General features: G+C 35.4%; 1 protein-coding gene and 1 pseudogene across 1 annotated transcript in view; one reads left to right on the forward strand and one right to left on the reverse strand.

The window, feature by feature from the left end:
* TDRD3 (tudor domain containing 3) overlaps positions 1-25740 on the forward strand; it is a 269944-nt gene that overhangs the window by 67143 nt on the left and 177061 nt on the right.
* On the reverse strand, positions 20937-21312 carry LOC143681396 (small ribosomal subunit protein eS25 pseudogene; annotated as a pseudogene).

Genomic DNA, 25740 nt, shown 5'->3' on the forward strand with positions numbered 1-25740 from the left:
CTTTTGCATATGAATATCCAGTTCTCTAGGCACCATTTATTGAAGAGACTGTTCTGTCCCAGGTGAGTTGGCTTGACTGCCTTATCAAAGATCAAATGTCCATAGATGAGAGGGTCTATATCTGAGCACTGTATTTGATTCCATTGGTCGATATATCTATCTTTATGCCAATACCATGCTGTTTTGACCACTGTGGCTTCATAATATGCCTTAAAGTCAGGCAGCGCGAGACCTCCAGGTTCATTTTTTTCCTCAAGATACTTTTAGCAATTTGGGGCACCCTACCCTTCCAGATAAATTTACTTATTGGTTTTTCTATTTCTGAAAAGTAAGTTGTTGGGATTTTGATTGGCATTGCGTTGAATCTGTAAATCAATTTAGGTAGGATTGACATCTTAACTATATTTAGTCTTCCAATCCATGAACATGGTATGCCCTTCCATCTATTTAGGTCTTCTGTGATTTCTTTTAACAGTTTCTTGTAGTTTTCTTTGTATAGGTTTTTTGTCTCTTTAGTTAAATTTATTCCTAAGTGTTTTATTCTTTTAGTTGCAATTGTAAATGGGATTCGTTTCTTGATTTCCCCCTCAGCTTGTTCATTACTAGTGTATAGAAACACTACAGATTTTTGAATGTTGATCTTGTAACCTGCCACTTTGCTGTACTCGTTTATTAGCTCTAGTAGTTTTGCTGTGGATTTTTCAGGGTTTTCGACGTATAGTATCATATCATCTGCAAACAGTGATAGTTTTACTTCTTCCTTTCCAATTTTGATGCCTTGTATTTCTTTTTCTTGTCTAATTGCTCTGGTTAGAACTTCCAACATGATGTTGAATAACAGTGGTGATAGTGGACATCCTTGTCTTGTTCCTGATCTTGTTCCTGAGGATGATATTAGCTGTGGGTTTTTCATATATTCCCTTTATCATTTTAAGGAAGTTCCCTTGTATGCCTATCCTTTGAAGTGTTTTCTACAGGAAAGGATATTGAATCTTGTCAAATGCCTTCTCTGCATCAATTGAGATGATCATGTGATTATTCTGCTTTGATTTGTTGATATGGTGTATTACATTAATTGATTTTCTTATGTTGAACCATCCTTGCATACGTGAGATGAATCCTACTTGGTCATGATGTATAATTCTTTTAATGTGTTGCTGAATTCGATTTGCTAGAATTTTGTTGAGGATTTTTGCATCTATATTCATTAGAGAGATTGGTCTGTAGTTTTCTTTTTTTGTAATATCTTTGCCTGGTTTTGGTATGAGGGTGATGTTGGCTCCATAGAATGAATTAGGTAGCTTTCCCTCCACTTCAATTTTTTTGAGGAGTTTGAACAGGGTTGGTACTCATTCTTTCTGGAATGTTTGGTAGAATTCACATGTGACGCCATCTGGTCCTGGACTTTTCTTTTTTGAAAGGTTTTTAATGACTGATTCAATTTCTTTGCTTTTGATTGGTTTGTTGAGGTCATCTTTGTCTTCTTGAGTCAAAGTTGTTTGTTCATGCCTTTCTAGGAAGTTGTCCATTTTATCTACATTGTTGTATTTATTAGCATAAAGTTGTTCATAGTATCCTGTTATTACCTCCTTTATTTCTGTGGGGTCAGTGGTTATGTCTCCTCTTCCATTTCTGATCTTATTTATTTGTGTCCTCTCTCTTCTTCTTTTTGTCAGTCTTGCTAAGGGCCCATCAATCTTGTTGATTTTCTCATAGAACCAACTTCTGGTTTTATTGATTTTTTCAATTTTTTTCATGTGCTCAATTTCTTTTATTTCTGCTCTAATCTTTGTTATTTCTTTCCTTTTGCTTGCTTTGGGGTTAGTTTGCTGTTCTTTCTCCAGTTCTTCCAAATGGACAGTTAATTCCCTAATTTTTGCCCTTTCTTCTTTTTTGATATAGGCATTTAGGGCAATAGATTTTCCTCTTAGCACTGCCTTTGCTGAATCCCATAAGTTTTGATATGTTGTGTTTTCATTTTCATTCACCTTGAGATATTTACTGATTTCTCTTGTAATTTCTTCCTTGACCCACTGGCTGTTTAAGAGTGTGTTGTTGAGCCTCCATGTATTTGTGAATTTTCTGGCGCTCTGCCTTTTATTGATTTCCAACTTCATTCCTTTATGATCTGAGAAAGTGTTGTGTATAATTTCAATCTTTTTAAATTTGTTGAGACTTGCTTTGTGACCCAGCATATGGTCTGTCTTTGAGAATGATCCATGAGCACTTGAGAAAAAGGTGTATCCTGCTGTTGTGGGGTGTAATGTTGTATAAGTGTCTTTTAAGTCTAGCTCATTTATTGTAATATTCAACTTCTCTGTTTCTTTATTGATCCTCTGTCTAGATGTTCTGTCCATTGATGAGAGTGGGGAATTGAAGTCTCCAACTATCATGGTAGATGTGACTATTTCCCTTTTCAATGTTTGCAGTGTTTGCTTCACATATTCTGGTTCAGTGCATAAATATTTATGATTGTTATGTCTTCTTGTTGAATTGTTCCTTTTGTTAGTACATAATATCCTTCTTTGTTTCTTTAACTGTTTTACATTTGAAGTCTAATTTGTTGGATATTAGTATAGCTATTCCTGCTGTTTTCTGGTTGTTATTTGCATAAAATATCTTTTCCCAACCTTTCACTTTCAACCTGTGTTTATCTTTGGGTCTAAGATGTGTTTCCTGTAGACAGCATATAGAAGGATCCTGTTTTTTAATCCATTCTACCAGTCTATGTCTTTTGATTGTGGAGTTCAATCCATTAACATTTAGTGTTATTACTGTTTGGGTAGTACTTTCCTCTACCATTTTGCCTTTTGTATTTTATATGTCATATCTAATTTTCCTTCTTTCTACACTCTTCTCTACACCTCTCTCTTCTGTCTTTTCGTATCAGTCTCTAGTACTCCCTTTAGTATTTCTTGCAGAGCTGGTCTCTTGGTCACAAATTCTCTCAGTTACTTTTTGTCTGAAAATGTTTTAATTTCTCCCTCATTTTTGAAGGACAATTTTGCTGGGTATAGAATTCTTGGTTGGCAGTTTTTCTCCTTTAGTAATTTAAATATATCATTCCACTGTCTTCTCGCCTCCATGGTTTCTGCTGAGAAATCTATACATAGCCTTATTGGGTTTCCCTTGTATATGATGGATTGTAAAGTAGCAACTTATTAAATTCCACCTTTTAAAAACCATCCTGTTTCTGGTATATTGTATTCTGGCAGCTAGCAAACTAGAGCACAATTCTTGGCCCTTAATTTGGCACATGTTAAGGCACATGGTTTCTACCTTCTCTTCCGGCTTCCCTTCATATTCGGCTTCTTGTATCCTGCGGCTTTCTCTCTGTCTAAAATTCATTCTGTTTATAAAGGGCTTCAGAGTAATAGGATTAAAACCCATCCTGATTGAGGTGGGCCACATCTTAGCATAAGCCACCTAATCAAAAGATTCCATTTATACTGGATTCACGCCCGAAGGAATATATTAGGTTTAAGAATATGTTTTTCTTGAGTATGTACAACTTCAAATCACCACAATGAGCAAATGATACCTTTCTTACTCATTTCAGTATTTATGATAATATAATGGTTTAACATTGCAATTATAGACCATAACATAACATAGAACGTGTTAAGCTGCAGTTTGCGTACCTATTTCACAGCTCTGAACCTTTTCCAATCATGAAGAGTTTATCGTTCACAGAAATGATTACTAGTTTTGTTGGCATTAAGAAGAAAAGCCAAGGATTGTTTTTTTGATGTCCCAGGCTCAGGGTTGTGTTCCTTCTAATCTCATGCAATGATACCACCTCCTGTTTAGTCTGATCTTTTCATGTAGATTTAGCCACCCAGTGCATCCTTCATACTATGAATATTAGAGCATTTTTACTTCTTTTGATTATTGTTTTTTTGTTTTCATGGCACCAATTCACTGGACAATAGACTCCTTTAAGGTAGAGCCTAACTTTTACCTTTGTATTTCTTGTAGTGCCAAATAGGTCCCACATAAAATTTTCTTGATTGGAGGAGGAAGGAGAAAGTAATTTGTGAGACTTAATTACCTTTTAGGGATACCTTTAAAAAATTTTTTTTATTAATGCTTTTGCCCTTATAAAAGGTAATTGCTTCTTATAACCTAATTGACATAAATGAGTCATAAATTATACACATAAGAAATATATCTATATTGATATCCATTACCAATTATCAAGGTAACAGATTTTTTTTGACAGATAAAATAATAGGGTTTGCATCTTAATTTAAAATTGTCTGCACAACAAATGCCAAAATGTGAGCGCCATAGTTTTCCAAATTATAGAAGTTATAAAAAATTCTTTGTGAATTTTGATTCACAAAATGCAGCTTTTTCAACATTTTTGTTGAGGCATGATTTTTTTTTCTTTTTGCTTTCTGTAGTAATTTTTAAAAAACATTGACTAGAACGTGATCTAGTGGAATGAAATACCCAATTTTACGTCTATTAGAATACTTATATTGTGCACATTCTATGTTTTTCTTTTTTAAACTTTATGCTTTATTTTCAAATACTTTCAAACTTACAGTTGCAAAAATAATAGAAACCCTATACAGAAAACTGCACCATCCCCCATACCGCAACATAATCAGACTTACCAATTTAACATTTTACCACATTTATTGTATCAGTCTTTCTATCCACCTACTAGCTATCTGTCTTTCTATCTGTTGATCTATCTATCTGTTTTCTGTACATTTGCGAGTAGATTGCATACCTCATGCTCTAAGAACATGTAATACTTTCACGTATGTTTCTTAAGGATAAAGTTATTCACTTAGGCAACTGCTTTAAATGTGGTTATGAAGTTTAAGAACTTATCATTGATATGAACTTGGAATCAGTATGCCAATTTTTTGTATGTTCTAATTGAGCCATTTCTCCTCCATTATTAGATCATGTCCAGGATCATGTATTACATGTGCATCTTATTACAGTTCCTTTAGTTGCTTCTCCCTTCCTCCCTCCCTCCCTTCCTTCACTCCTCTCTCCTTTCTTTTTCACATTTACAACATAAACTTTTCCATCTCAACCACTCCCACACATATTATTCAGTGGGACCAGTCACATTCCTAGTACTTTGCTATTTCCTCCACCATCCACCACAACCACTTCCCTATTACCCCAAACAGAAACCCTACATCCACCATGCATCAGTTCCCCATTCCCCCTAGTGTGGACCCTTGTGTTTTAGTTTCTTACGCTGTTTCAGGCAAATACTATGAAATGGATTGGCTTAAACAGTGGGAATTTATTAGCCTAAAGTTTTGAAGCCATGAAAATGTCCAAATCAAGGCATCATCAAGGCAATGCTTTTTTCCCGAAGACTGACTTCAGTAATCCTTGGCTCCCTTCCCCAATTTTTTTTTTTTTGTTAATTAAAAAAATTAACCAACACAACATTTAGAAATCATTCCATTCTACATATACAATCAGTAATTCTTAATGTCACGACATAGATGCATATTCATCATTTCTTAGTACATTTGCATCGATTCAGAAAAAGAAATGAAACGATAGTAGAGAGAAAAAAATAAAAATAAAAAATAAAATAAAATAAAATAAAACTGTACCTCAGATGCAGCTTCATTCAGTGTTTTAACATAATTACATTACAGTTAGGTATTATTGTACTGTCCATTTCTGAGTTTTTGTATCCAGTCCTGTTGCACAGTCTGTATCCCTTCAGCTCCAATTACCCATTATCTTACCCTATTTCTATCTCCTGATGGTGTTACCAATGACATATTCCAAGATTATTCTCTAATGTCGGTTCACATCAGTGGGACCATACAGTATTTGTCCTTTAGTTTTTGGCTAGTCTCACTCAGCATAATGTTCTCTAGGTCCATCCATGTTATTACATGCTTCCCAAATTTTAAGGGGCATGGCAGTGTTTCTCAGCCTTGTCCTTCTGTTCTGAATTTCATTTCAGCTTCTTGCTTTCTGTAACTTTCTCTCTCCTTGTTTGAATTTCACTACATTTTTAAAAGAATCCATTAATAGGATTAAGACCAATCCTGAATGAGCTAGGTCATCAAAAGTTCCTACTTACAATGGTTTAAACCCAAGGATTAGGAATGGATTAGATTTAAGAATATGTTTTTTGGAAGTGCATACAGTTCCCAACCACCACATCCTGACAACCTGTGCTCCACCTCTGTGCATTCTCCAAAATTTTCCTTGTGGTACATGGAGCTTAAATTTAAAATCCTCAATCATTACAATCTTGTTTGGCTTGATACCAGGTTAAGTTCAGTAGCATAGATAAAGTAAGTTCCTACATCGCTGTTTCTTCCTACCTTAGGGTAGTAGTTGTCACACATTACATACTTTCATATTATGAGTCTAAAATCATAGATTTATCATTACTTTTTATATATTTGACTTTTCGTCCTGTAGGAAGTAAAAGTGAAATTACGAAACAAAAATACGGTAGTACTGGCATTTATATCTACCCATGTAAATTTACCTTTAGCAGAGATGTTTATTTCCTCATGTGGCTTCAGTCTGTTGTCTAGTCTCTTTTCCTTTCAATATACAGAATTCTCTTTAGCATTTCTTGTAGGACTGGTCTAGTAGTGATAACTCTCCCAGCTTTGGTTTTCTGGGGATGCCCTAATCTCTGAGTTTTGAAAGACAGTTTTGTATATAGAATTCTTGGTGGGCAATTTTTTTTTTTCAGCATTTTCGATATGTCATCCCACTGACTTCTTGCCTCTGTGGTTTCTGATCAGAAAATTGTTCCTTAATCTTCTTGAGGCTTATTTATATGTGACTATTTGTATGTGTTTTCGGTTTATCTGTTAGGAGTTCATTGAGCTTCTTGGATGTATTTAGTCATGTTGTTTTGTTAATTTTTTTGTTTAATTTGGGAATTTTTAGCCGTTTATTTACATATCCTGTCTGACCCTTTCTCCCTCTCCTTTTGGTACTTCCACAGTGTATCTATTGGTATGCTGGATGGCATTCCATAGGTTCCTCAGGCTCTGTTCTATTACTGTGGTCTTCAGCTCTGTTTGGTTCCTTTCATAATTTTTATCTCATTGATATTCTTTTTTTATGTTCATCTATCATTTTCCTTGTATCTTTATTTATTTATTTTGGCCTGGGCAGGTTCTGGGCATTGAACCTGGGTCTCCGGCGTGGCAGGCAAGAATCCTACCACTGAGCCACCATTGCCTCCCCATATCTTTAGTTTTTGTTCATGTTTTCCTTTACTCTTTGAGCATATTTATTTGTAGGACTCTTTTGAAAAAACGTTTTTTTCTGGTATGTCCCAAATCTGATCTTCCTTAATTGGAAGGAAAAACACCTTTCCTTGTCTTTGCAGATTGCCCTGTGGGAGTGTTTTTCTAACTCTACAGTCAATTTAGAGAACAGTCCTAGACAAAAGTGTAGGAACTCCCTGGTCTTTTCTGCATATATGTCTTATCCTGAGCGTGGGAGTGGGTGGCTCTAGACATTCCCCTGTTTACCTGTATCCAAATGTCCTCATCCCCTAGGAAACAGTTGGCAACTTGATTGCTTGTTTATAGCATTCTGTAAGAGAGCTCTCTGAGCTGCCTCTACATCCAAAGCAAATTTTGGGATGGTGACCCTTTGATGAGTGTCCTGATTCAGATTTTTAGGCTGTCACCACACAGATGGACAGAGATGTATATACTTGCATATGTGCAGGAGGGTTACTCCGCGTTTTCTGAAATCAAGACCAGAGTTCCCCTCTGGGAGCTCAGGCTGGCCCTGTGATTCAGTGAGTGGATGGAATAGGAACAGCAAGGGTGCCATGAGGTCATGTTGTTTATAAGTTAATCACTCTGTTACTGCAGTTATTTAACTCGTTTCTGGAACTTTGAGATGGAGTCATGGAATCTCTCAGTCTACTATTCTTTAAAATAATACTTCCCCAAGCAATGTGACCTCTTGATATTCTGGCTTTTATTCATTTTAGAAATTTTACTTCCATTAGTGTTCAATTAGAAATGTACTCAGTTATTTGTTTAAATATCATCTTTGTTCCTCTGTGTATTTTTAAAGGAAAATTGTTTTTTATTGGAAATTGGTGATGGTTTTGTGCTTATAAAATGTTGAAATTTTATTCTGTAACAGTTCCTAATTTTTATATGCCAGAAATTGTAAAATAAATTGCTTTATTGCTCTTTTAAAATTAAGATTTATATCAGACTTTCTTTATGATTGGATTAATGAAGATGTATCTATTGCATGAAGCATGTGCTGGTTCTCAACATTCTACACATATGAAAATGAATAAAATGTTCTATAAATAAAAATGAGTTTATCTGGAAAACCCAATTTGCAGTCTAACATCAGATATTTATTCCTAGCCTCTCTGCATTTTATGTTTGTATCTCCTTTCTCCAACAGTGAGAATCCTGACTTTACAACATCAGTGCATTTATTCTCTTGGTTAAAGTAGTTTCAGAGTTGCTATACCCATACACTGTAAAAAGGAAACCTACTAAGTAGAATTGAAATTTTGTTTAGAGGTGGTTTTTGTTGTTGTTTTCTTTTCATTGAAGGTATTTAAAGTGTGGTGTTCAAAGTTACATGGGTTCTATTTTTAGTGTGGTTTTGTTACTGATTTAAAATAGTTGATTTTTTCTGATTGTATTTGATTTTAGGCTCCTCCATCTTGTCAATTAAATTTTATTTTTTGAATATGTATTTTTATCTTTATTTTTAATATCTGGAGAGCTTTGAGACAGCCCTGGTATAATGTAAAGAAGACTGTAATAGGGATTTGAAGATGTTGGTTCCATCCAGTTTTGATTTACTGAGTATCAGTAAATTAGAGAAGTTCTGAACTTTTGAGCTCTGTCTTCTTCCCCCCTCCCTCTTTTATGTTTATTACAATATTATTTAGCTATAATGCAGTTCACCAGTTTTAAGAGTATAGTTTAATGAATTTGGTAATTGTATCCAATTGTGTAATTATCATGAATATTAAGATAGTGGACAGATTTCTTACCCTCCAGCCCCTTTTTATTTGATCCCCTCCCCAAACCCTGGCCCTAGGCAGCTGTTGATCTGTCTTCTGTCACTATAGTTTTGCTTTTACTAGAATTTTATCTAAGTGGAATCATACCGTATGTAGTCTTTAGTGTTTACTTTCAGTCACCTTAGGACAATGTTTTTGAGATTTATCCATGTTGTTGAAATGTGTTGATATTTTGTTCCTTTTTATTGTCATATAAATCCATTCTCCAGTTGATGGACATTTGGGCAGCTTCCTGTTTTTGCTATTATAATAATGCTGCTTTGAACATTCATGTATGTGTTTCTGAGTAGATATATGTTCTAATTTCTCTTTTGCATTATTTTCCTAGGTATTACAGTATACATCTTTTAACATTTCACAGTTCATTTATAGCTAATGTACCACTTAATGTGAAATATATAAATCTTGCAACCTGTGTCTCACATTTAACTTACTCTTTCCACTGTTAATGTCCATTCTGACATTCATTCCATCTAGTGAATTTTTTATTTCAGAAATTATTTTTCCATTATACGATTTCCGTGATGTAAAAAAATTGTTTGTATTTCTCTACTGAGACTTCTCAATTCTCTGCTCAGATTTTATATATTGGAAACACTTTTTTTCCTAATTGAGAGTAGTTATAATTTCTACTTGAATATCCTTGCATGTTAGTTCTAACATCTGGTTCATCTTGGGGTCAGATTTGGTTGATTTTCTTTTATGTAGAGACCGTGTTCCATTTTGTAGATTCTTTGTGTGTGTGATTATTTTGGATTGTATTCTGTAATTGTGAGTATTAAGTTGTGGAGATTTTGGTCCTGTTGGTTTTCACTGATGATTTTTGTTTTCCAGGTTTTAGCAGCTACGTTTTGGCTTGCCTTATGCTGCAAATTCTGTCTTGTGTGGCAGTTCTGTTCTCTGTTCAAATCTTTTGTGTTTAGCTGGGCTGCTTTGAATTTGTTTCACACAAGTATGGTTTTAAGTGTTCAGAATTTGGTGATCTCCTTAGTGGCTCTTTCTCTTGTAAGATTCCTCTGTTCACTTCAGTGTTCCAGTTTCCCCACTTCCGTTTTATGTTCCCTAAACCAGGAAGATGATGGGGTTGTCCTTGTGTGCATCTGCTATTGTATGTGCCATCAGGGCTACATTTTACCCTCAGCTAAAAGCCCCAGAGACCAGAAGTTTACTTGTATAGCTACCTGTCTCTTCTATTCATGAGGCTACAGTACCCTTCCCCAGCCCCCAGTGCATTCTGTTCACTTTCTTATACTTTTAGTTCCTTTTTGTGTTTTCTGTAGGTGGATGTCACATGCCCATTAGGGTCTTACTCCATCATACCTTGAACTAGTACTCTAGAGATCATATATTGAGCCCTCTCTTTTAATGGAATACTACTGCACACAACTTGCAGGATGGGGAATTCCACAGGGCAGATATGTTAACTTTAACATACTTGATTCATTGTGGGTAGATGAGTCATTAATCTGAATTCTTAGTTATTGAAAGTGCTTTAATTGTAAAATTCTTTAGAAGTATTTGATAATATTACTGGTGTTGATATACACAAAACAATAAATTTTAAAGCACAGCACCACAGTTAGTTGTAGAACATATTTCAATGTTTGACATGGGTTACAATTCCACAATTTTAGGTTTTCTAGCTGCTCTAAAGATACTGGAGACTAGAAGAGATATCAATTTAATGATCCCGCATTCATATTCATTTGTTAAATCCTATCTTCTCTGTATAACCCCACCATCACCTTTGATCTTTCCCTCCCTCTCTTTAGGGGTGTTTGGACTATGACCGTTCTAAATTTTTCATATTGGAAGGATCTGTCACTAATATGGGGTAGGGAGATGGAACTTTCTGATGTTCTGGAGAGGCTGGGCCCTCTTGGTTTCAGGACTTATCTGGACCAGGGACCCATCTGGAGGTTGTAGGTTTCTGTTAAGTTGAACCCTTGTGGAATCTTATATATTGTCCTAGGTGTTCTTTAGGCTGGAATGGTCCTAGTTGGGGTTTGACAGGTTATGATAGATAGCAATTTCTAACTGAAGCTTGTGTAAGAGCAACTTCCAGAGTAGCGTCTCGACTCTAGTTGAACTCTGTCAGTGATACTTTATTCGTTACTCTTCCTTTTCCCCTTTTGGTCAGGATGGAATTGTTGATTGCACAGTTCCAGGCCCGGACTCATACCTGGGAGTCATCTCCCATGCCCCCAGGGAGACTTTCAACCCTTGATGTTATGTCCCATGTAGGGGGGAGGGCAATGATTTCACTTTCAGAATTGGGCTTAGAGTGAGTGAGGCCACATCTGAGAAACAAAAGAGGTCCTCCAAGTAACTCTGAGGCATTCATTCCTATTGGTAGAATAAGCTTCTCCGCTTCCTACCTAAGTGTCACAAGAGTAAGCCTCAAGATCAAGGGCATGGTCTGTTGATTTGGGTGTCTGTAAAGTTTGACACAGTATTAAGGGATTTCCTGATGGTAAAGTTTAATAGTTGCATATTTTTTTCTCCCATCCCTAAAAGGACTTTCCCAGTACTTTTTGATTATCTACTTACTATATTGTAGGATGTATCCAGGCATTACATTAAGCTATACAGGATTAAAGGACCTCTTTCTTATTCTGGGCTCCCTATGTTTCAATTGTTCAAATGAGCTATACAGTTAGGTTGAGTTAGATTTTTCCACAATTAAAAAAAAAAGTTTATAGACAAGAACTCCTCTTCCCCCCCTTCCTGTAACCTCAAATATGCTTTCTTTCTCTGCATATTGGCTATTTCTAATCATCTCTTATAAATGATATCATACAATTTTTGTTCTTAGGTGTCTTGCTTATTTCATTGATCTTAATATTTTCAAGATTCTTCCGTGTTGCAGCATGTTTCCTGACGTCATTTTTTATGGTCTAATAATATTTCATTGTGTGTATGTGTTCTAGTTTGCTATCTGCCGGAATGCAATATACCAGAAACGGAATGGCTTTTAAAAAGGGGAATTTAATAAGTTGCTAGTTTACAGTTCTAAGGCCAAGAAATTGTCCCAATTAAAACAAGTCTATAGAAATGTCCAATCTAAGGCATCCAGGGAAAGATACCTTGGTTCAAGAAGGCCGCTGAAGTTCAGGGTTTCTCTCTTAAGTGAGTAGGCACATGGTGAGCACAGTCAGGGTTTCTCTCTCAGCTCCAAGGGCACATGGTGAACATGGCATCATCTGCTAGCTTTCTCTCCTAGTTTCTGGTTTCATGAAGCTCCCTCGGAGGCATTTTCCTTCTTCATCTCCAAAGGTTGCTGGCTCATGGACTCTCTGCTTCATGGTGCTGCATCATTCTCTGCCCTCTCCAAATCTCCTTCTATCTCCAAAATATTTCCTCTTTTATAGGGCTCCAGAAACTTATGAAGACCCACCCCAGTGGGTGGAGACATGTCATCACCTAATCCAGCTTAACAACCACTCTTGACTAAATCACATCTCCAGGGAGACGATCTGATTACAGTTTTCAAACATACAGTATTGAATAGGGATTATTCTGCCTTTACGAAATGTGATTTTGATTAAAACATGGCATTTCCCTTTCAGAAATTTAAGCAACATACACAGTTGTATTTAAGATGCATTTTAAGGAAATTAAAATTAAAATTATGAATTCATATCTATTAAATAAGATATGTATGCTAGTTTAAAACTCTTAGTACCACACAAAAGCCATGTTCTTCTTGGGTAGAGACAGACCTATTATTGGGTGGGACCTTTTGATTAGGTTGTTTCCTTGGGAGATGTGACCCACCCAGTTGTGGATGGGACTTCTGATTTGATTGTTTCTGTGGAAATGTGACCCTGACCATTCAAGGTGGGTCTTAATTCTTTCTTGGAGCCCTTTATGAGAGAAAGCTCAGAACCGACATGGTGAGCAGACAAATGAAACCAAGACACAGATGTTTGGAGATGTTATGCTAAGAGATGAAATCTCGAGTTTGCCCAGGAGAAGCTAAGTGAGGGCCTACAGATTCTTAGAAGAGAAACTGGAATCAGAAATAAAGGCAGTGAACCATGAGCAAGGATCAGCAGACGCTGTCCATGTGCCTTTCCATCTGACTGAAGTGTTTCAGATACCAGTGGCCTTTTTACAAAATCAAGGTATTTTTCTCCGGATGCCTTAATTTCAACATTTTCCCGGCCTTAAATTGTAAATTTGTGACCTAATAAATCCCTTTTGTAAAAGCCAATTCATTTCTGGTATATTGCATTCTGGTAGGTTTAGCAAACTGAAACAATATATTTGTGGGAATACTTCACTCTTCTTGAAAAAATTTGTTTAATATTTATTTAATTTAGTAGTATATTTGAGTCCTTTTTTTATTTTTTAATGAGTATTAAAAATTACTGTTATTGTTATTATTTCTTTGTTGGAGAGGTTGTGGTTGACACTTTGCATTAGCATGGTACCTTTGTTACAGTTCCAGGAAGAATATTAAAATACTACTGTTTAATTATATTCCATAATTTATGTTAGGTATATATTTTTCACATATACCACCTTATTATTATACCTTGTAAAAGTGTTATACATTTGTTGTAATTCATGAAAGGACATTCTTATATTTACATGGACTATATTCTTACATAGTCCATTGTCCATAAAAGGGTTCACTGCATTATACAGTCCCATGTTTTATCTTCTAATTTGCCTTTTAGTAACACACGAAAGACCTGAAACTTCCCTTTTTAGCCACATTCGCCAACATAATTCAGGGCTATTTATTACACTCACAATAATGTGGTAGTATCATCACTGTCCATTTCCAAACATTTACAACCAACCTGAGTAGAAATTCTCCCTAAATTAAGCATCAGCTCCCCTTTCTCTACTCCTGTTCTATTCCCTGATAACTTAGATAATCTAGAACCTATATTCTAGATCCTGACTCTGTGATTTTGTTTATTATAGTTAGTTCATATCAGTAACATCATACTATATTCATCCTTTCGTGTCTGGCTTATTTCACTCAACATAATGACCTCAAGGTTCGTCCATGCCATTGCTTGTATCAGGACTTTGTTCCTTCTTACAGCTGATTAATAGACCATCACTTGTATATGCCGCATATTTTTCTTTATTTATTGGTTTATGGACACTTTACTTCCATCTTTTCTAATTACAAATAATGCTACTGAGAATATCAGTGTGAAAATGTCTGTTTGGGGTGGTGCAACAGTGGCTCAGTGGCAGAAGTCTTCCCTGCTGTGTCGGAGACCCAGCAGCCTGCCCAAGTTAAAAAAAAAGTGTTTATTCGATTCCTGCTTTCAGATTTTCTTGGTATATACCTACCAGCGGGATTGCTGGATCATATGGCAATTCCATACTTAGCTTCCTGAGGAACTGTCAGACTGCCTTCACAGTGATTGCGCTATTCTACATTCCCACCAGCAGTGAATAAGTGTTCTTTTTTTTCACATCCTTTCCAACACTTGTAGTTTTCTCTCTTTTTTTTTATATATAGTGGCCGTTATAGCAGGTGCGAAATATCTCATTGTGCTTTTGATGTGCATTTCCCTAAAAGCTTATGAGTGGATTGTGTTTGTCCTTTTTTATAGCCATTTCTATTTCTTCTTTGGAAAGATGTCTTTTGAAGTGTTTGTCAGTTTTTAAATTGAGTTATCTTTTTATTGTTGAGATGTAGGATTTCTTTGTATGTTCTGGATATTAATTCCCATTGGGTATGTGGTTTCCAAATATTTTCTCACATTGAGTAGTGAAATCAGCCTTTTCACTTTTGTGATAAAGTCCTTTGAAGCACAAACGTTTTTAATTTTGAGGAGGTCCCATTTATCTATTTCTTCTTTCATTGCTTGTGCTTTGGTTTTAAGGTCTGAGAAACCAATACCTACCATAAGACATAGACAGTGTGTTACACATTTCTTCTAGCTGTTTGATGGTCTTGGTTCTTATATTTAGTCTTTGATCCATTTTAAGATAATTTTTGTTTGTGGTGTGATATAGGGGTCTTATTTCATGCTTTTGCATATGTTGCTGTTCACCCAGCACCATTTGTTGAAAAGACTAATCTATCCCAGTTGAATGGACTTGGTAGCATTGAGTATCAATTGGCCATAAATGTGAGGTTCTGTTTCTGAATTCTGAATTTGATTCTACTGATAATACATCTTTAAGCCAGTAGCTTTGTAATATTTTTTAAAGTCAGGAGGCATGAGTACTCCAACTTTGTTCTTCTTTTTCAAGATGTTTTGGCTATTCAGGGTGCCTTACCTTCCAAATAAATTTAGTCATTGGCATTTTCATTTCTGTAAATGAGATTTTTGGAATTTTGGTTGGGATTGTATTGAATCTGTAAATTAATTTGAGTAGAATTGACATCTTAACAATATTTAGTTTTCCAATCCATGAACACAGAATATCCTTTTTAAGGTCTTGTTTGATTTCTGTTAGTAGTGTTTTGTTGTTTCCTTTGTACAAGTTCTTTACATCCTTGGTTAAATTTTTTTCCTAAATATTTGATTATTTTAGTTGCTATTGTAAATGGAACCTTTTTCTTTATTTCCTCCTTAGATTGCTGATACTAATGTGTAGCCACACTACTGACTTTTGCGTGTTGAGTTTGCATCCTGCTTCTTAACTGAGCTCATTTATTAGCTCAAGTGGCTTTGTTGTAGATTTCTCAGGACTTAACTAAATGTAGGATCACTATTTGCAGATGTGCAAATAGTGAAAACTTTACTTCTTCCTTTCCTAGATGAATGGCTTTTACTTCTTTCTCTTGCCTGTTTGCTCAAACTAGAACTTCTAGGACAATGTTGAATAATAGTGGTGACAGTGGACATCCTATTCTTGTTCCAGATTTTACAGGGAAAGTTTTCAGTCTCTCACCATTGAGTACAATATTGGTTGTGGATTTTTTATATACTCCCTTTATCATGTTGCTGAATTTAAGGTCTGAGAAACCAGTATCTACCACAAGACATAGACAGTGTGTCACATTTCTTCTAGCTTCTTTTTGTTAGCTGTTTGCGTGGAATACAGCTTTCACCTTCACCCTATTTGTGTTCTTTGGTCTAAGGTGAGTCTCTTGTAGAGAAGCATATAGATGGATCATACTTCTTTTATCCATTAACAATCTGTTTGCTTTTGATTGATTTATTTAATCCATTAGCAGTCAATTTATTATTGTATGGGCCATACTTACATCAACAATTTTATTCTTTGGCTTTTATATATCACATTTTATTTTGTCTCTGTTTTTAAAATCCTTTTAGTTACCCTTACTGATATCCTTCATTTCTACACTCTTCTTCCAGTGTCCCTCTCCTGTTTTTTCCTTTTAACCTGCAGAACTCCCTTTACTATTTCTTGTAGCACTGGTCTCTTGTTGACACAACTCTGTAAGTGTCTGTTTTCCTGTGACTATTTAAAATTCTCCCTCATTTTTGAAGGGTAGTCTTGACTGGCAGTTTTTATCTTTAAGTACCTTAAATACATTATGCCAATTTGAAGCCATTACGTACTGCAAAAAAGCCATGTCCTTTTTCCTCATCCAGTCTTTGGGGGGTCATGTTTCTTTTAATCCTGATTCAATATTGTGGGGTGGGACTTTTTGACTGGAGTGTTTCCTTGGAGATGTGATACACCCAATTGTGGGTGTGATGTTTTGATGAGATGGGGATGTGACTCCATCCCTTTAAGGTGGGTTTTGATTAGTTTACTGGTGTCCTTGAAAAGGTGAAACATTTTGGAGAAACCTCAGACACAGACATTTAGAAATGTAGACCCAGGAGACATCAGTTGCTTCAGAACTGACTGAGACAAAGACACCTGGTGATGCTTACAGTGATGACAGAAACAGCACACTTCACCATGTGCCTTTCCATGAGATGCTAAGCAAACCCAGGGTGTGTTACAGATGAGCTAAGTGTAGGCCCACAGAAGCTTAAAGAGGAAACCACTGGCATCAGAAGCTGGAAGTAAAAGAACCGGGAACAAGGACCAGCAGATGTAAGTCACATGCCTAGTCCGTGCATGTGATGAATCACTTTTTGCACTTTTAGAATTCTCTCTTTATCTTTGATATTTGACATTGTGATTAGTATGTATCTCTAGGTCTGTGAGGATTGATTCTATCTGAAGCACATCATGCTTCTTGGATGTATATGTTGTGTCCTTCATAAGAGTGGGGAAATTTCTGGCCATTATTTCCTCATATATTCTTTCTACCCCTTTTCCCTTCTCTTCTTCTTCTGGTACACCCATTATGCATGTGTTTTTTGAGCTTCGTGCTGTCATTCAGTTTCCTGAGACCCTGTGTAATTTTTTTCTGTTCGTTTCTCCATCCATTCTTTTGTCTGTGAGATTTTGATTGTCCTCTCTTCTAGTTTGCTGATTCTTTCCTCTGCCTGTAGTATGTCTCTTTTGCTGTTGTATCCTTCTAGTTTATTTTTAATCTCTTGTACTGTGACTTTCTTTCCCATAAATTCTGTTATATATTTCTATTCATACTTTCAGATTCTTTTTTATGCTCATCCGTTGTCTTCTTCATATCTTTTATTTCTTAAGCTTTATTTTCCTTCATCTCTTTGAGTTGATTTGGGAGATTTATTTGAACATCCTTGATTAGTTGTTCCAAATTCTGTGTCTCCTCTGTATTTTTAGTTTATTTTGACTGGGCTGTACCTTCCTGTTTCTTAATATGGCTTGTAATTTTTTGCTGATGTCTAAGTATCTGATTATCTTGATGAATTTACTCTGAAGGTCAGCTTCTCCTTTTGCCTAGGGTTTTATTGTTGAGTGGCTTTGTGTTAAGGGTCTTCTTTGACGCATTGTTCAACTTACTCTAGACTTTCAGAATTGCCCATGTTTGATTGGAGTTTTTTAGCACTTCTTTATCTGATTCTTCCCCTGGGAAGAATTTTCAAGATTGTACTATTTGTGTAATTGTTTCACCCCCATTGGGAAGCTGTTTTTCCTCGGTTCCCTCTTCGGGAATCTTGATGTCTTCTATTTGGTTTTGTTTTGCCTCTGTAATTTATTTTTTTATTCTTCTTTCATTGCCTCTAATTGTTTTTGCCTGGAGGGCAAAGTCTGGGAGGAGGGTCACCCAGAGAGGACTACACGTCAGTATTTCCTAAGCAAAACAGGACCAGGGACCTACAAAGGAGACATTGATAGTTCCAAAGAGCCCTGGGAGAGGGTCAGGAAAAAAAAAAAGCCAAAATGCCTTTTTGATGGCTCCCAAAAGCTGTGCTTTCCATGCCTGCCCAGCAGATGGCACACTTTAGCAAACCTTTCCCGCAGCCCAGTGTGGGCCTGCTTTTTTGAATGTCTACTCCTTTTGCACCTGTGGGGATAGAGTTGAAACAGTGGCACAGGTGTCCTTATCTGGAACTGGCTAGAAAAGCCTGGAGCCTGTGATGTAAACTGCAGATCAAAGAGTTGTGATAAGTATTTGACCTTTTCTCCTACTGTTTTTTTCCCAACGTATACATAAAAATGAGTTCCTATAACTAAAATATGCAAAATAATGACCTGACAAATCATTAACAAAGCCTTAAATCACTTATAAAACTGAGGAAGCAACTTGAAAAAGGAGACGAAAAGATAAGTAAATACATACAAAATGCTGTAAGAGTACAGAGAAGTGATCCATCAAAATGTCAACCATAATTCAAGGTTGGGCCTTAACCTTTTTTTAGTATTTTTATTGAGAAATCTTCATACACATGCAGTCCATACATGGTATATAATCAGTGGCTCACGATCTCATCACATAGTTGTGTGTTCATCACCATGATCATTTTTAGACTATTTGCATCACTCCAGCAAAAGAAATAAAAAGAAAAAAGGGAGCAGCAGTGGCTCAATGGCAGAGTTTTCACCTGCCGTGCTGGGGACCCATGTGATTGATTCCTGGTGGCAGCCCATGTGAAAAAAAAAAAAAGGAAAATGAAAACACTCATACATTCTATCCCTTACTGTTCCCTCTCAGTGACCACTTGTATTTCAACCTACCAAATTTTTTACCCTTTATCCCCTATTATTTATTTAATTTTTGTCTGTCTTTTTTTTTACTTTTCTCTCCATATCCTGGATAAAAGGAGTGTCAGCTGCAAAGTTTTTATAATCACACAGTCCCATTGTAAAAGCTATATGGTTATTCAGTTGTCAAACTATATGATTATATAGAATCAAGGCTACTGGAACACAGTTCAGCAGTTTCAAGTCCTTCCCTCTAGCCTCTCCAATACATGAACTAAAAAGGGATATCTATATAATGTGTAAGAATGACTTCCCGGATAACCTCTGGACTCTGAAATCTCTCAGCCACTGGAACTTTATTTTGTCTAATTTCTCCTTTCACCCTTTTGGTCAATAAGCCTTTCTCAATTCTGTGATGCCAGGTCCTGGCTCATCCCTGGGAGTCAGGTACCACGTTGCCAGGGAGATTTACACTTCTTGAAGTCATGTCTCATGTGGTGGGGGGAGGGCAGTGATTTCATCTGCTAAGTTGGCTTAGAAAGAGAGGCCACGTCTGAGCAACAAAAGAGCTTCTCTGGGGGTGACTCTTAGGCATAATTATAGGTAGGCTTAGCTTCTCCTTTGCAGGAATAAGCTTCACAGGGGTGAGCCTCAAAATTGAGGGCTCAGCCGAATTTGTTGTCCCCATTGCTTGTGAGAATAATAGGAATTCCCCAGATGGGGAAGTTTAATAGAAGGAAATATTAAAATCTCCTCCTGTTTTTTGGGAAAGAGATCATCCAAGTGTCTCTCCTTTCACATGAGCCGGCTTTGAATAGGACTCCAGGGCACTAGCCTTGAAGTGGGGGATGGGTACCAGCAGTTGTTGCTTAGCGATTTACTCACACTTTTTTTCTGCTGTGTCACAGCTTCTTTGTCCTGCTCTTCCCTGGATGCTGTATAGTGTTCTCCCTGTCTCTGTAGCCCCAGAACTGTGGTTTCAGACTGTTTCAGCCCATTCATCAGCTGTTTTGGGAGGAGGAGTGAGCATTGCAGCGCCCTACTCCCCCGTCTTCCCCGAAAGTTCTCCTTTTTTATTTTAATATTGTGCTTTTCACATAGTTCTTTTGTTTTTGAGGGCACATACAGAGAAGTTTTGGTATTAGATGGCAGAATATATGTTTACCTGTATTAGAAACAAACAATATTGTCATAATTGCCTATTGTAATTGGAGCAGTATATTTTCATTGTAGAGTTTTGAATGATATCATTAGTTTAAATAAAATTTAGGTATCAGTAAAATTCTAATTTCCCCCTTAACTACAGAATTTTGAACTTATTACTTACAGTTCTTTCTGGACATTGTTTAATTTTGACATAAATGGCAGGTTGGACAAAATGATTGTGGTGTATTTAGTATTAGAAATTCTGTTTGGAGCAGAACCAGTTCCGCAGTCTGGTGAGATAGCCTACTTTTTTTGATTGCTAAAATTTATTTATTTTCATCCATATCTGTAAAGTGGAAATATTTCAGAAAATTAAATGATAAAATTCCTTCCGTCATTCAGACCCTCTTCAGTTCTCAGTGAATTCCATGTGATAGCATGATATTAGAAAGTTCAACCTTACTAATAAGAAAACATATAAAACTTATGACTGTAAGTTGTAGGCTTTGAAGAAATTCTGGTCATTGTTAGGCAAATTTTCATTCTTTTACTTTCTCATAAGAGATCACAAGGCATTTTTGAGTACCATTATGTCTTGAAAATACTGTTTTACCAAATAAATACCAAGGGACCCTATTTAGAAAGGAAGAAAACTAATAATTTCACTTCTAATATATACCAAACATATAGTGGGTATTTGATGCTATCTCATTTTCCTTTTCTTTATTTAATAAAGTTTTATTTTTCAAAATGTATAGTTGGAAAGACCTGTTCATGCATCTTCCCCAGCAGCTGGAGCAGCTCCACCCTTGCTGTTTAGGGTATAAATTACTTGAGCTCTGTGTTTTGAAAACAGCTTGATATTGATAAGCCATTTATTAAGCAGCTCCTGAAGGGCTGCCTTGGCCAGGGAACCTTGAATCTTAATTCTCTCAGGGATGACAGCTGGAGTTATAAGCTTGTAATTGGGAACTTCCTTACAGAGTTTGTCATCAGTGGCTTTGTCAAACAGAAATTTGAGCTTGTACTGAGCTTTGCCTTTGGACCATTTGTTTTTTTGCTTTGCCCCCAGATTTGTTCACTGGGTCTTTGTCTTTCTTGGCTGACTTTCTGGCATCTTCCTCCTTCTTGTCATCCTTGGGCGTCATCACTAAGCCCAGAGAACAATAGCTGCCATTGCAGCCTTGCTAAGATGTTGGACAAAAAGGTATCTCATTTATTCTTAGAATAACTCTATAGATCATTATGGTATCCAGTTTTTTGTAAGGGTAGAAACTGAGACACAAAAAGATTAAGTAGGGACCCCACATGTTAAATTAAAGGGAGGGGCTGATACATCTACTTGTGCATCACTAAAAAGTGCAACTCAGATGAATGTGTCTCTGAGCTCTTCATAAGAATGTCTTCCAGTGTTTGATATGAGATGCTGTTTTTTATAGAATTTCTTAATCATAAGTCAGTATGTAGTCTCCTTGGGCTTAATCGTGGAAGGCTACCATGTGAGGCCTTTGGCATGGACTAAGCACTGATGCTGTAATGCACTAGTGAATTTACAGGGCATCAGGCCTGAAGTAATCCTTTTGACCTGATATATGACCTTATAACTATTATGGACTGTAGGAAAGATGCAGAAATATCAAGTATTACATTTTAAAATCTGAGTTATTAAAGATTAACCTCAGCTCTGCTTCTGAATTAAAGTATGAAAATGTTGAATTAGAGAAGGGCATAAATTACAACCTTCAATGAAAGTAAAAATAGGCTTTCATTTTATATTTTAAAATTTATGCAAACACTTGGTTTGCAGAAATGAATGATAATATAGTTAGGAGAAGGTTACCATTGTCACTATACTTTGTGATATATTAAATATGGACTTTCATAGGACTTATACACATTTTTACTTGCTTAGCTGCTTTAATTTTTTATACTAAAATATTCTAGGGTTAATGTTTTCATGGGTTGATTTATACTTGGGAAAATTCTTTAATATTTTGAATATGAGGTCATACATAGTAGAAGTTTATGATTCAATTTAACTTATCTCCTTATAGCAGTTTCATGTAGTTGTTGTTGTGCTTATTTATTGATCAGAGAACACCAACCATTGAAATAATAAATCTACTCTTTTTATCTCTTCCACAGCAAAAAAAGCATTAGTCTCTAAAAGTTTGCATGTAATTTGTTTTTATAATACTCTATTTCCAAAGAGTGAATGTAGGAGAGAAAATTGTCTTTTTTTAAATGTAAATTAGGTTCCATTTCACATAAATCTGATGACAGTTTTCTTTTAAATAAAAATATGAATGGAAATATGTTTTGTTTCTGTAGATAAAAAATAATGGAGCACAAAATTTCAATCTTAAAAGCAATATAAAAGAACATTTATTTGTAATAATTCCTACTGTTAGTAAAATTCACTGACATGTATCCCAAATGTATCAGGGTATCTCTTCCCCATCCCCCAAGATGAGATACAACAGCATTTAAAATCCACCCTACACTTGGAGATGTGCTGTAGATCAAAGTATGTCTTTTGAATACTTCAATTTTTTTTAAATGTGGAAGTATTTCTTTAATACTATGAAATGAGTTTTTTTTATAAAAAGCCCTGAATGATCATTATATCAAATACAAAATCTAAAATTATGAAAGTATTTCTTCTCCCCTCAACAAACAATAAATGTATCAAAAGCATTTGAAGCTAGTTTAGAAGATCTTCATTTCTTAGCCTCCAAAGGTGGCATAGTATTTGTGAAAACATTTGTGAAACAAGATTGTCATCTAGTGGTATTGTCAAGTAGTACAACTTTCAGAATCAGCTACCTCGTAATCTTCAGCTTTTTAAAGGAAGTGCTTAAAAACAAAGATTTCAGTTTTTCAGAATTTAAACACTTTTAAATGTTTTTAATATCCATCTTTCAACATTTAATATTGTACTAAGAAAAAGTTTTGTTAGGACAATGATTTATTGAACTTTGTATAGTGAGGATGTTAATGATGACGTATTTTAAGGCATTTCATATTGGTTCATGTCTCCAGAAGTAGTTTATTTTGGAAAAAAAGGTTGCATCTGTAGTACAAAGATTGGACTTAATATTTTTTACTTGTTGTCTATTCATGTAATCTTTAACTCAGTTTTTGTGCAGATTAAATTTTGAAATGTCAAAGTTTTCATGATGATTTCCTTGTTTTTGCTTTTGTGTTTATACATTTGTAATACGGCAATCTGAAGAGTTAACATAGATGATATTAAAATAGATTTTTCTAGTTTGTGCATCAGTATGTATGTATAGAAAAAAATTTATATCATAGCTTAATTAAATGGAGGAAGTAATTTAATATTTATACAGTCAAAGAAATCATAAAAACTAAAAAATATAATACATTTTACAGATAATTTATTGTTGAAAAAGATAAATCTTGCGTTGAGAATAGTTTACTAAATTGATTCACATCAACACTAATGCTCATACTTAAAAATACTTTAAATAATATGTAACTTTATTAGTTTGACCCATTTATGTATAAGCCACAGGAGGAAATGAAATTGTAAGCTCAAGTTCATTCAGGTCCTTATTGTAATTGTTGGGATAAAGATTGTGGTGCTCATAGAGAAGAAAAAAAATGTAGAGAGAGAAGAGATATGTGATTGTTAAGGGAACTGGTAGTAAAAGACATTTTTGAAAGAAAATTTTCACAATTTATGTGTCATAGTACTCCTTTCTGAATCATCTTTAGTAGGGTTCTAATCTTCCTTTTTGTCGTGGTTACTGAGAGATTCAGACATGCAATCCCATTGATTCATTCAGCTTGCTGGTTCTGTACCAATTTATATCCTTGTCTGTGATTTTTTTCTTAATGAATCTGTAACATGAATATTGGTCTCATCTGCACAAAAAGCAAAAGATTATCTTCTCTTAGAATGTCTTTTAATGGCCAGGTTATCTGAAGCAAATTTTGGCCTATATTCTTACTTGTTACCTTAATAATCTTGTTACTCAATACATTTAAATACTGCATTTTCCGAAGTTGTATTTATACACAGGAATTTATAAACCATTTCCTTCTCTCCCAGAGGAGAAGGGAATCGGCAGGTTAATTATTTCACTGTCTCTGACTGGATACAGTAAGAGTTTATACGAATTTTTGGTAGGTGTGCTACAGTCCATTTATATTATGGAGAGTGAAAGAGAATAGGTTGAATGAATAAAGGGATTGTTACAGAGTAATTTTTTTTTTTCAAGTTTTGGGAAGTTGCATTAGGTTTAGGAGTTTCTGTATTTATTACATTCTAAAATACCTAAAAGATGTAATCCTTTTCTCTTTTGCTTAAAAAGGAAGCTGGTCATTGATGTTTTATCATTTGAGAAACACTTCCAGCATGACACTGCATACACAGACACAACTTGGAAGTAACAGGCGCGAATAAGCAGATAAATTAAATAAAACTGTTAAGTTATATAAATACAGAGCATGTGTGCCAGATACAAGCTGAAACCTGTTTTATTTTACCTATAGAGTGTTGTACAAAAACCTGAAAGTTAGAAATTAGATCTGGCAATTGCTGCTTTACCTACCTTTGTGCAGACAATCCATGGGAACTCTGGATTCTGAGTTATGGCTGCTCCCTTGAGATGGGACGTGTGCTCTTTAGTTTGCCTTGGCCTTCATTACATGTGCCTCATAGCCAGTGAATAAGGTGGATTCAGGCTTTATTTTATCTGCTTTCAGAGGAATGGATCAAAGGAAAATTGGCTCTTTTCTCCTTATTCATGATCTCTTGGAAATTCACTATCTGCATCTAATAAATGAACTTAAAATGATAGTATTTATTTTATTACAATTTTCTGTCAATTAAACTTCTTGAACTGTGCTTTGGGTATGATGGCTTTATGTGCAAAGTGATTTCTGTCTATGAGGTGAAGATTGTTTTGGTAGGGGCACTTAGGCTGTTTACCCCTTCTTGTTGCGTATATTATTCATTATTTTCAGTAACAAAAAGTATCCTTCCAAATTGGTGAATAATAATAAATAGTAAAACTTATTTCTGAAGTGAAGGGAATTGCTCAAGATTAAGTGACTAAGTTGAATTTTAACATCTTCTGTTTTTGAAAAAAAGCGTTTTCTAAAATCATATTTAAAAAATTTGAACATTTAATAAACTGGTGATTTAAAATTATATTATTTGTAGGTAAAGTTAGTGAGAAAGTATTAGTCTGTTTAATGAATATCATGCTGAAATGTAGCCTGTTAGTGCCCCACATGTCAGTAAAATGTATTCATATGTATTTTTAGTTCAGAATAGAAATGATAATCTGTTTCAAAATCTCCATTAGGGAGGGAAAATACACAGGTGCTATTGCTAACTGTTTTAGTAAGCCAGAACTCCTGGAGGTCTGTTTCTTCATTAGGGTCCATGCCCTTTGGTTTTAGGTGCTCAAAGATGGCCAGTGGAGCTGATTATAATCTATTTCCTTTGAGGCCCATCATACGTGCACAGGGATCAGGTCTGACGTATTTGCTCCAATTTTCAGTTCCTGATGACCACACTAAAGCTGGTGAATCTTGTTTTA

The sequence above is a fragment of the Tamandua tetradactyla genome, chromosome 4 (assembly GCF_023851605.1).
Source record: "Tamandua tetradactyla isolate mTamTet1 chromosome 4, mTamTet1.pri, whole genome shotgun sequence".
NCBI classification, from domain to species: Eukaryota; Metazoa; Chordata; class Mammalia; order Pilosa; family Myrmecophagidae; genus Tamandua; species Tamandua tetradactyla.